Source organism: Vombatus ursinus, unplaced genomic scaffold, assembly GCF_900497805.2.
Source record: "Vombatus ursinus unplaced genomic scaffold, bare-nosed wombat genome assembly UNPS02014864.1, whole genome shotgun sequence".
Classification (NCBI taxonomy): Eukaryota; Metazoa; Chordata; class Mammalia; order Diprotodontia; family Vombatidae; genus Vombatus; species Vombatus ursinus.
In genome coordinates this window covers 4,911,134-4,924,312 of record NW_020954642.1, presented here as the reverse complement: position 1 = coordinate 4,924,312, position 13,179 = coordinate 4,911,134, and the positions used below count along the sequence as shown (strand labels likewise).

The 13,179-nt window shown below is 41.0% G+C and overlaps 1 pseudogene; it reads right to left on the bottom strand.

The window, feature by feature from the left end:
* The window catches only part of LOC114027964, a 29,539-nt pseudogene extending 17,767 nt beyond the window's left edge, over window positions 1–11,772 (bottom strand).
* Between the last annotated feature and the right edge of the window lie 1,407 nt (window positions 11,773–13,179).

Genomic DNA, 13,179 nt, shown 5'->3' with positions numbered 1-13,179 from the left:
ATGGATGGATGGATGGATGGATGGATGGATGGATGGATGGATGGATGAATGGATGGATGGATGGATGGATGGATCAGTAAGTTTTTTTGAGAACACAGGTGAGACATGGTCAGGTGTATAGGTAGTACAGAAGCAGGGAGGAGGTGTGGAAGGGAGAAATAAGGAGAGTTAAGGGTTAATGTATAAGATCTTCCCTATCCACAGTCCAAGCCAAGAGACAAGGAACTTCCCTAATGTATTGTTCTGGGATTTGTTTCAACCCAGACCCACCTTGGGGAACTATTCCTTAAAAACATCCAGGGACTTTGCCAATTCCTGGGTATTGACCTGAGACATTTTTGACATAACAACGATTGTTCTTGAGGTCTGAGAGTTTCGGTCAAAACTCTCAGGTCCTTAGGATTAATCACCTATTCTTTGGCTCCCTGCCTTCTTCGTGTAAGGATAACAAAAAGGGTCTTTCTTGGGAAAGTGACTTTGGGAGTCTCCCTCGGAGAGGACACTCTGCTGTAGGGACTTTCCCAACTGAGACCTTGACGGCTGTGATACAGGACTCCCCCAGCCAGATGTTCAGGAGTTGGTGTTTCCTAGGATTGGTGATGTATTTCTTCATCTCTCTATCTTTCTGTTAATAGTCTTTGCTATTAAGATTGCATAATCATATGTATCACATTTATGTGAATGTATGTTTATAATTATTATCATTATTAAATCATTTATAAGCTAGAAAAGTGTGAACATGTCTTTGTGGGTACAGATTCAAACCCATGAAATAAATTATAAGTGCTGCACAGCTCGTAGCACCTTACTGTTACAGGGAGATAGAGAGAGAGAGAGAGAGACAGAGAGAAAGAGAGAGACAGAGACAGAAAGAGAGAGATTAAAAATAGTGAAAGTGAGAATGATACAAGGGGTAATCTTCTGGAAAATACTAAATGGAATTAGATCATTTGTGTGTGTAGAAAGCTTAGCCTTAGTGAAGAAAAGGTCCACCTCCTCATGTAAGACAAGAGTTAAAGGAGGAGATAGTAACAGAAAGCATCTGATCAATATGAGATAAAGAGGAGGGAATATGAGGGAGCTCAGTGGATGGCCTCATTTTTTTTTTCAGAAAAATAGAAAGCAAGGTTCTGAGTTGAGATGGTGAGGAGAGGAGGAGCCATGAGAAGTTTGAGGAAGGATGAAAAGGTTTAGAAAAGCCACTCTGGTGAGTGAGAAAGTGAACTGATTACAGAGATGCAGAAAGATTGCCTTGCCACAGTGAGGACAAAGGTAAGATTATGTAACATTAACCTGTTGGGACACAGGCAACATGGTTTCATGTCTGTCTCTATCTTCATTCAGCAGAATGCAAAAAGAGCAAAAGGAATGGGTGATGGGAGAAAACAAAGGCTGACGTTTGGCAGGGAAAGATTTGTCATAAGATAACAGGTCAGTATAAAAATGAAGCAGTTCACTAAAGGGTTAAGATGGCGAAGGGAAGAGAGTATAACCAGGCAGGGGTGATGGCCTGGGAAAGAACTGAGGGGTGGGGAGATTGAAGGTCAAGGATGAAGATGAAGAACAGGGTTAGGACTTACAAAGCAGAGAATCTAGTGTAATGATAGGAAGTTATAACTAGATAGAGGAATTTCAGAGAAAATGAACATAGAAGTGGAACACTCATGATTCAGAGTAAAATGAAGGGTGTTACCATCTTTGTATCTAGCTGAGGTGGGGTGGAGGAATAGGTTGTGAGAAATGAATACACTGAGGAACTGGGGAGTTAGAATGTTGAAGGGAATATCAAGATGAATGTTGAAGTCCCTCAGTATGAAGGTGGGAGTTGGGAAAGAGATAAAGACCAGAAACAAGGCACTGAACTCATTGAGAAAGGGAGGAGAGTGTCCCAGAGGATGGTAAATAACAGCTACTAGAGTCTTGATTGGGTGATGAATATGGATTGAATGAACCTCAAAGGAAGAGAAGTTGCTGAATGATTGTGGTCAGGTGAGAGCCTAGAAGTGGTAATGGGAAACAAAGAGTATTTTGGCTTTCTTGTGATGGAGGTTTGAGTGAAAATGCAAAGAGTGATAGGAATGGTCACCAGGAAAGCTTTGTCCTCAGAAAAAATGTCAGGTTTTGGTGAGTACAAGTAGGTAGAAGGGGTAAGGAAAAAAAGGGTTAAAGATGAAAACAGGTTTGTTACTTATGGAGCAAGCATTCCAGAGAGCACAGTGAAAAGGGTAGATAGCTTTAGAGTAAGACATCATACAAAATTAGTACTTGGAAAGCTAATGTAATCATGAGCTTTATTACTATGTAGTACAGCAAGCTGGGGTTAGGTTAATACAGTAGGACTATCTTGTTTTCTTGTTTGGTAACCCTCATACTTAATAAAGTGCCTACTGCTTAATAAATGGTTTATCTGTCTGTTAGTCTGTCCATCCATCCATCCATCCATCCACTTATACATCTAACTACCTATTTATCTATCTGTAATCTGATGCCAAGGGAGTGAATTTATTAGTCATAAGAAGCAGGGATATAATTTGAAATTGGGTCCTCTATGGGGCAGCTAGATGGCGCGGTGGATAGAGCACCAGCCCTGAAGTCAGGAGGACCTGAGTTCAAATCCGGCCTCAGACCAAACACTTGACACTTACTAGCTGGGTGACCCTGGGCAAGTCACTTAACCCCAATTGCCTAAAAAAAAAAGAAGAAAGAAATCGGGTCCTCTGGTCACAAATCTAGTGCTTTTTCTACTATATCATGATTATCTTGTGGGGAAGGCAAGGGAAAGCAAGAGATATGATTTCTAATCAGGAATTCATGTTTATTATCATTCAACCACTCAGAGATCTGGAAATTCATCAAGGAAAAAATTCTTGTACTCACATTTCAGTGAGGACAAATCTCACCTGAAGAAGCCAAGGACACCCAGCCTGTACTGGATGGTGACCACTACCACGTTCTGGGAGGTAGATAATATCGAACCATCATACATGGAAGCAGAGCCAAAAGCGAGACCACCACCATGGATCCACACCATCACCTGCAGGGATCAGACATGGTTTTCTTTACAGGAACAAATTCCACCAAGCATGGCTCTGACGCTCCCTTGCTCAACAGGAGAATACTGTACCATATTATCTTGTGACCAATATTAAAGTAGCTCTAAATGTGAGTGAATTTATTTATCAAGATACTGTACATCAAGAGCTGACAGTATATGCATCAGAGCATCTCAGGTAAGAGCCCACTTAACCTGACTCAGAGGCAGTTCAGATCCTCCTTGGAATCTTCCTGGCAGAATCTTCCTAAGATTCTCCTACTGCCAAAGATTCACATGGGGCAAAACAGCCTCTTCTAAAGGATCCTTGTTCCCTCTGAAACAGGGAAAGGAGGCAGGACTCCCTTCTATGGGACACAGACCCAAACAGACAACAGAGGATGCACTGTGAGAAGTAAGCTCTTTATGTCACATCATCTTTTGAATGTTTCAACTGTGGCCCAGAGAACCTTTCTATGTAACAGTAGCTGCTCTCTCAAAGCCAAGAGAAGCTGTTAGAATAGATTACCAGCACTAAGCTATGCTATGGATTAGTTCTTTTTTTAAAAAATTAATTTATGGAATAAAACAAGCATTTCTGTAACATAGTATAATTAAAAAGATGATTGCACAGGAAAACGCATATCCACTATGTACAATTTGCTATTCCTTTTAAATATACAACCAAGTTATCAGAGCAAATTTTTTTCTTTTTTTCTTATAGGGAGAAGTATCCACTTATTAAAACCCCTCTTTAAAAGACTTTAACCCATCTCCTGCTCATAAGCTTGTGTTTAATCCATCCCATTATATTTGTATTGTGGAGAAGGGGTAGGGCAGGGAGGGATGTCATTTCAATCTTATATCACTGACACCAAACAAGATACCCCAACTACAACATAGGAGACCAAAATAACTTTCAGCCAAGGCTAAGCTTCAGGGGGAACAAACCTTCAGAAAACCAGAACCAGTAAGAGTTAAAAATCAAATTGTCTCCTTAAAAACCTAATGATGTTGTTGTTGAGTTCTGTCCAATCCTTTGTGATGCTGTATGGGGGTTTCTTGGCAAAGATACTCTAGTGATTTGCCATTTCTTCCTTGAGTACATTAAGGCAAACAGAGGCTGACAGAGCTAATGAGTGCCTGAGGGCAGATCTAAACTCAGGTCTTCCTAACTCCAGGCCTAGTGTTCTATCCACTGAACCAAATAGGTCAATCCATAGAGCATAATTCTAAGAGTTAAATGCTAGGCAAGAAAAAGATCTTATAATTTCTATAACTAACATTACAAGAGAGAGCCTAATGTTACTGTTCAGATAACTCTATGGTGTTTTCATTGTATGGTTCCTTTAGGCAGTTGATTAGGGTGCTCCATGCCTAGGAGGTGCAGAGACATGAAGGGGCTTTTACTCGCTTGGGAAGATTTTTTCCCTTCTATGGAATGAAGCAAGTGACTGGTTGGAATTCTATGGGAGACATGTTTGGGCATCAGGAAGTAGACAGATTGCAGCTATATGAGCAAATGAAATGGACCAAATCCTGGGCACGAAGAAAGCCAGAGTATGCACTGGCTATGGGGAGGGCATATTTTACTGTGAATAACTGAGTACATGGAGAGAACAGGGAGCCCATCACACAAGTGGATTTGCTTTGGACCTCCTTCCCTGAGGTGATCATCAAGGTGTATATGACTGTGTACCCGGGAATTCTATGTCACGCGGGATCATTGGATCATAGGTTGTAGAAGCTAAAAAGGATTTTAGAGGCTGGCTAGTGCAACACCCCTATTTGACAGATGAGGAAACTGAGGCCCAGAGAAGTTAAGTTGTAGAAGTTCATAAAGCTAGTAAGTGGCAGAGCTGGGCTTTGACCTTAGGAATTTTCACTCTAAATCCTATGTTCTGTTCACTGTACTATGTGGTTTGGTTGCTACTACACCGATCTCCCCTCCCAACCTCCAATCAAAACATAAATCCTTAGGGCACAAACAATGAAGGAAACTATAAGATCAGATTCTTTCTAGTGTAGTTGATCTGAACCCAGGCCTGCTGAGCTTTGCCTGAGCAAGCTCAGTTTCTCTTACACAAAAGCTCTCTGCTCCATGCACCCAGGCAACCTGACATCTATCCCAGCTCACTCCTTCCTTCCAAGTTCTCCTTTGTCTCCTGGAAGCAATGGAAATTCATTTTCTTGTTTCCCTTTGCAGGGCCAGCATGGGTGGCATTTCCTCCAGTCTTCAAATCCTCCAAGCCCTGGAGTATTCCAAACTCCAAACTCCTTTTATGAAAACAACTGTGATAATCCTATATTTAGGAACTTGCCCTGATTTTGTGGTATATTCATTCATTCAATGCATTTCCTGAGCACCTACTCTATGCAAGGCTCTGGGATGGGTATTTTCAGTAAGGCCAGGTCCCTGTTCTCAAAGTACTCATAGTCAACTAGAGGGAAAGGATAGGATATGGACCCAAAAACCATAATACAGACTGTTATATTCTGTATTGGGCCAGCTAGGTGGCATAGTGGATAGAGTGCTGGGCCTGGAGTCAGGAAGACTCAGCTTTCTGAGTTCAAATATGGCCTCAAACACTTATGAGCTGTGTAACCCTGGGCAAGTCACTTTACCCTGGTTGCCTCAGTTTCCTCATCTGTAAAATGAGCTGGAGGAGGAAGTGGCAAACCACTCCAGTACCTTTGTCAAAAAAAAAAAACCCAAATGGGGTCATGAAGAGTCAGACACAACTGAAAAACCCTACTGAACAACAACATAGTCTCTATTGTCATAAGGGATATCCAAAATAAGATTAAGGTAACATTAAGGTGTGAGAAAACCCACCTCTCTTTGTATCCCCAGCAGTAATGAGAAGGGCTACAGGCTTGCAGAAACGGTTGTTGAGTTGAATGCTGATTTGTCGAAGTTCAGAGAAGGCTTCATGGGCAGATAACAGTTGAGCAGTTTTTTTTTCATTATCATTTATTTTAAGTAAGGAAGCCTGGTGTAGATGATAGAGGGTTAGCCTTAGAGTGAGAAGGTCTACGTTCAAGTCCTGCCTTGGGCACATATGAGATGTGTGACCACAAAAAAGTTACTTAGTTTCTCAGTGCACCTGACAAGCCAAGTCTCTAAGTTACAAAACAAGTGCCTGTCCTCATCAACAGAGAGAGTTTCCATATAGGAGAGTTTCCATATAGTAGAGTTTCCTACAGCAATGAGATGCTAGCCCTGGACAGGATCAGGAAGTGTTTGGGAGGTCACACTTTCTCAATGTTTTACTCTCTTCCTATAGCAATAACAACCTGTAGCAGAAATTGATATCAATCCAGATGATGGATCCAACACCCTGAAGTTATTTCAGTCATTTTCAGGGATGCCCAACTCTCCATGACCCCATTTGGGGTTTTCTTGGCAGAGACACTGGAGTGGTTTGCCATTTCCTTCTCTAGCTCATTTTACAGATGAATAAACTGAGGGAAAGAGGGTGAGGTGACTTGCCCTGGGTCATACAGCTAGTAAATGTCTGACGCCAAATTTTAACTCAAAAAAATGAGTTTTCTTAACTCCAGGACTGGTACTCTATCCTCTGGGCCACCTAGATGCCTTGAAAGTATAAGGAGGCAGATTTCAGCCTCATAGGAGGAAGCATTTGCTAACCATGTGAGTTTTTGCCCAGGGGTTGAGCTGATTGCCTTGAGGAGTAGTGAGCTCCCTGTCCAGGACAACTTCAGGGAAGGCTAGATGACTTGTCAGACATATTTGGAGAAGATGACTGTTCCCATGCTGATGGGACTAGGTGACCTCCAAGGTCATGCAGAGTTCTCATGCCTTAGGATCTGGCTTACCGGCAATCTGTCCCCATCCTTTGTGTGGTCAGGAACATAGATATTGAGGTACAAACGGTCTTCAGAATTGGAGGGAATAGGGATGTTCACTTTCATGGCCACTGCCATTTTTCCTAGGGGAGTGACATCCTGCAAACACCTGAAAAATATAAGAGATGAATGATCTAAATAGAATCACATGGTAATAATTGGGTGCTTTGAGGTTTGTAAAGCACTTTACAAACATGATATCATTTAACCATCACAATAACCTTGAGAAGTAGGTGCTATTATTATCCCAATTTTACAGATGAGGAAACTGAGGCAGGCAAGAGTGCAGTGACTTGCAAGCATTTCACAACTTCTTATACAGTCCTTTTTCTTGTTCATTGTTTATTGAAATGTTTGGGTTAGTTGGAAATTGTTAAGTTGGAAACAAAGTATTTTTTAAACAAAAAAAAACAAACCTGGAAATAGATATTACCAACACTAGAGTAGCTGAACACATCACAGTGTGTGAATGCCATGGAATGTGATAGCACTGTAAAAGAGGATGAATGTGAGGAACTTAGAAAACTTGCTGCAGATTGATGAATGTTAAGTTAGACCAAGACAGACCATGACTAGAGGCATTTTTAACAAGAGCACCACCGCTGGCCAATGTGTCAGTTGAATTTTCTTTGTTACAGAGGACCATTACTTTGGAGGGGTAGGAGGGAGGCTGGGGTGTGGAATGGGCAATAAGTGTGGTCTCCAAAGCAAAAAAGCATCAAATTGCTTAAAAACAAAACCAGGGGTCAGATTCAGTGACCTCCAGCTTTCTGAGCCTATCAGTCTGTGAGTCCTGGCTTTGTTATTTTCTAGCTTTGTGTCCTTGGGTGAGTCACTTAATCTCTGTTGTTGTTCAGTTGTGTCCTACTTGTCTTAACCCATATGAGGTTTCTTGCCAGATATACTAGAACAGTTTGCCATTTATTCTCTTGCTCATTTTACAGATGAGGAAACTGAGAGCAAACAGGGTGAAGTGACTCGCCCAGGGTCACACAGGTAGTAAGTGTCTGAGGCTAGATTTGAACTCAGGTTTTTGTGATTCCAGACTCAATATTCTATCCTCTGAGCCACCCAGCTGCCTCTAATCTCTGTTAGACTTTGTTTTCCCATCTGAAGCAATATGTCTACTAACAACCTCACAATATTTTTCTGAAGTCTGTTATTCTCTAAAGTCCAAATAAATGTGAATTACTATCATTAAGCAATTTGAGGCCTTGAAGCCCAGGGGACATTCATTCCTTCAACAAATACTTAACTAATGTCTACTGTGTGCAGAGCACAAAGACAAAATGTGAATAAGACAAGATGGCACCCCATGCTTATCTGGTAAGAAAAGAATAAAGAAAGGTGCTTACACAGGTGAATGAGTAGTCGCATCTCTCACATTGCTCCAGGAATCTAGTGATTGTGGAGGAGAAAACCTCAGGGACCCCACAGGGGGTTTGGCAAAGGGGATTCCCAGGAAAACATTGACAACTTTGTCAATCCCCTTGATACTGATTTGAGTGCCTTGAATCTGTCCATACTCAGTGGTCCTGATGAGGTCATCTGCATGATGCCCTGTGAACAAAAGGGAGAGAAATTCTCAAGGACAAAGGGCTGAAATGATTTCCAAATGCCCCCTTACATCCCCCACCACGACCATTTTTTCATTAGATGGGAATACAAGCCTCCTTCTATTTCTGCCATGATTCTTTTCATTTCCCTTAAAGATCTCCAGCGATGAAGAACTTACTCCAGAGAAGGGCCATTTGTACTTTTAGACAGCTCAGCCACTGACTCAGGAGCTGTCCAGCATTGGGAACCTGAAGTTCAAGATCAAAGCAACTGCTCCCCAACAATTCCACCCTAAGCCCAGCTTAGGAAAGCATAGAGCTAAAATTCAGTGCCCTAATTTATTAGTATGACCCAACTGAGTAAAGATTAAGAAGCATCTACTATGAGCAATGCTCTCAGTTCTGAATTGAGGATAAAATGACAGGAATTTCAATTCTCCCAGAGACCTGTGCACCAATAACTAGGAGTGCAAGGGAGAGGTATAAAGGAGAGTTCCTGGCAAAGACCTAGGAAAAGATATGAGGAGAGTCAGGAAAAGCTCTGCTACAAGTGGCAGTGCCCAAGCTGGGTCTTTAATGAAGAGTCTTCAACAGAAATAAACTGAGGGAAGTGCTTTGTGGGCATGAGAAAGACAGTAGACAAAGAAGGGGGACAGGAAACTGCAGGAGAAGAAAGGCAGATGAAAAGTAGTTACATTGGGCTGTAACCCAATGTATGTGTCAGGAAGACTCATGTTCCTGAGTTCCAATCCAGCCTCAGCTATTTACCTGGGCAAGTTATTTAACCTATTTGTCATCAGTTTCCTCATCTGTAAAATGAGCTGGAGAAGGAAATGGTAAACCAATTCTAGTATATTTGCCAAGAGAACCCTAAATAGGGTCACCAAGACTGGGATATAATTGAAAAAGAACTGAACAACAACACAACAAATATGAATACAGTAGTAGATGATAAGGCTGGATGCAAAGAGTACTATATTTGGGCTTAGAGAATAGGGGTTCAATCATAGCTCTCCCTTTTACTGCCTGTGTGAACATTCAATTCCTTTCCCTTCCCTAAGCCTGTTTCTCCTCTTTGATGAAATGGGAAAAGGGCATTGAATTCAATGGTCCTTAATATTTCTCCCAGCTCTCTGTCCTTGAGCCCAAGAGCTAGAGACGGTTCACCTATGAGGACACAAGATCACACTCCGCCTGGATCAAAAAGACAAGGGTGGTGTGCCTCTGAAATATTGGCACTCCCCTTTTATCAAAGGAGATCAAAGTATAGCCCGATATAAAATGCCTGGGAGTGACTTTAACATACATCAGCTGGGCTTCAGTTTCTCCTCTATAATCATAGTGGTTTGGGAGGATGAAAATAAAGAAATAACCCAAAGCCTCCAGCTTCTTGGATAAGAACTCACTGTTTGACAAAAACGGCTGGGAAACCTGGGTACTAGTGTGTCAGAAACTAGGTATAGACCAACATCTCACATCATATACCAAGAAAAGGTCAAAATGGGTACATGATTTAGACATAAAATGTGATACCATAAGAAAACTAGTAGAGCAAGGAATAACTTACCTGTCAGATCTATGGAGGAGGCAAGAATTTTTGACCAAACAAGATATAGAGAACCTTATGAAATGCAAAATGGATTACATTTTGGACTACATTAAACTGAAAAGGGTTAGCACAAACAAACCACCCCAACCAAGATTAGAAGGAAAGCAGAAAGATGGGAAACAATTTTTATAGCAAGTATTTCTGATAAAGGCCTCAGTTCTCAAATATATAGATAACTGAGTCAAATTTATCAGAACACAAGCCATTCCCCAACTGATAAATGGTCAAAGGATATGAATAGGCAGTTTCCTGATGAAGAAATTAAAGCTATCTATAGCCATACAAAAAAAAATGCTCTAAATCACTACTGATTAGACAAATGCAAATTAAAACAACTCTGAGGTACCACCTCACACCTCTCAGATTGGCTAATATGAAAGAAAAGGAGAATAATAAATATTGGAGAAGATGTGGTGAAATTGGGATACTAATACATTATTGGTGGAGTTGTGAACTCATCCAGCTATTATGGAGAACTATTTGGAACTATGCCCAAAGGGCTATAAAAATGTGCATGCCCTGTGATCCAGCAATACTGTTTGTAGGTCTGTATCCCAAAGAGATCACAAAAAAGGGGAAATAACCGATATGTGCAAAAATGTTTATAGCACTTCTTTTTGTGGTGGCAAAGAATTGGAAATTGAGGAAATGTCCATCAGTCTGGGAATGGTTGAACAAGTTGTGACAAATAGATATAATGGAATACTAAGAAATGATAAGCAGGTAGATTTCAGAAAAACCTGGAAAGACTTATGTGAAATGATGCTGAGTGAAGTGAACAGAACCAAGAGAACATTGTACACAGTACCAGCATCATTGTGCAGTGATCTACTATGAATGACTCAGCTCCTCTCAGCAATAGAATGATCCAAGACAGTTCCAAAAGACTCATGATGGGAAATGCTATCCATGTCCAGAGAAAGAACTATGGAGTCTGAATGCAGATCAAAGCATACTATTTTCCCTTTTTTTTATTTTGGTTTTTGTTTTTTTTGTGGCTTTTCCCTCTTGTTCTGTTTCTTTTTTCACAACATGACTAATGTGGAAATGTGTTTGCATTGTTGCAAACGTATAACCTATATCAGATTGCTTACCATGTTGTTGGGGGAGAATGAGACGGAAGGGGAGGAGAAAAAATTTGAAGCTCAAAATCTCATAAAAAATAGATGTTGAAAACTATCTTCACATGTAATTGGAAAAAATAAACTACTACTTGTGAAAAAAAGAAAGATAGAGAAAATAAAGAAAAAAGCTGTGCCACATTTTCTCATGCAAATGCAGAGCTACTATTTCCAGCTCGTAAAAAGATCCTCCCCAATGATCACTCTTATCAACCTCCTTGAAAATGACTCAACTGTCCCTCTCTCCCCACCCCACCAACAGCTGATAGAAGAGGTTTTTTATATAACACATGGAGAGGACATCAATTTCTCAGCAGCAAAACGATTTTGGCCTCCTAAAATCAAACTAGCAATAATCCATCACCCCCAGCCCACCCACCCAAGCAGTCAGTGAGGGCAACAAGAGAAAAAACAATGCACAAGCCCCATATCTCCAATGGGAAAATCAAAGGACTCCTTCCACGTCCCCCCAGAAATTACGCCCTGCTCTGCGTCAGCCTGGCAGAGCTGCTCATCTGGGGCTTGAATCAGGAGGCCCAGGACCCCCAAAGTTAGGACCTTGGGCAGCAGCGAAGTCTTCTACATCTTTCCCTCTGCACAGCCCTCTGGTTATGCTTAATCAGATCCCAGGCCTATCCTTTAATAAAAAAAGAATTGGATCAAAGGGCACTCCAGGGAAACTGGGGCTAAGGATTACTTAACAAACTTCCTTGTCAGAATTTGTCTTAGAGATATTTGAAAAAAAATTTAGATTGTATCCCTAAAGGCTAAAGACAGGTCTGAAAATCTACCTATCCAACAGGGATATGCTGGTAAATGTGTAATAACAACCTCTCTGGAAAACAAAAACAAACAAGCAAATGTATCCATGACTCATTCTTAAATTTAATCTCTATTAGTAACATTTTTCCAACACTTTCTTAACTCTAGACAATCAACAAAACAATAAATCAAGCCCTGAATTGTAGCATTTTCTGATTTCAGAGGGGCAAATATGACAATGAGTTCACAAGAGCCAGTTTGAGCTGGCCCCACCACTTCACCTGAAGTGTCAAGGGTCAGAATTTGAATTACACAACCTCACCACTCTCCCTCCCAATTTCTGGAGACTTCTGTGACCTTTCCCCCTCGAAGCTCTTCAGTTCCTTGGTTTTTCTTCTGGACTCCATTGGGGTTTCCTTAGTAAAAATACTGGATTGGATTGCCATTTCCTTCTCCAGCTCATTTTACAAATGAAGAAACTGAAGGCAAGTGGGTTAAGTGACTTGCCCAAGGTCACACAGCTAGTAAGTGTTTGAGGCAGAATTTGAATACACAGTGCTCTCTGAGTGAACCCAAACCCTCCTGTTGGATTTTGCTGACTGGAAGTATGCTTCTGCCAAGGCCATGGTATGATAGATATTTCCCTTATTTTTTACAGCCCTCCCTTATTTGAGGCACTATCCCACCACTCCCTATTTTATGACATCCTCTATTCATGGTTGGCAGGAAACCAGAAATCCTGGGGCCGCACTATTTGTTTTATGAAACTATAATTTTGGCTAATGAGGACACAGGCATCCTGAGCCAGGAAGGTTAGAGGTAATTGCTCTGAAGATCTAAAGTCCCCTTTACCTATCATTCCTTGAGCTCATTTTTACAATGAAAGTACATTCATATCTCTATGTGCATGACTCGCCAGCTTTCAGAGAAATAAACATGCACATTAAGTCTAATTTTGTTCGTCTTTCTTAGAACAAACTCTGTAAAGGTTGAGGGTTGACAAGGAGAAGATAGGAAATTCCATGTTAGAGAATTTAGTGAATGTGTAAGAAAGAATAGGAGTAATGAGGGAGTGTGGAAGGGATGACTTTAGTTGGATTCTATAGTAAGGGAAGAGAGCTGAAATTGACTCAGTGGTTAGCTTGGCATTGAAAGTCCTCCATGAAAGAAAGAAAGAAAGAAGGAAAGAAAGAAAGAAAGAAAGAAAGAAAGAAAGAAAGAAAGAAAGAA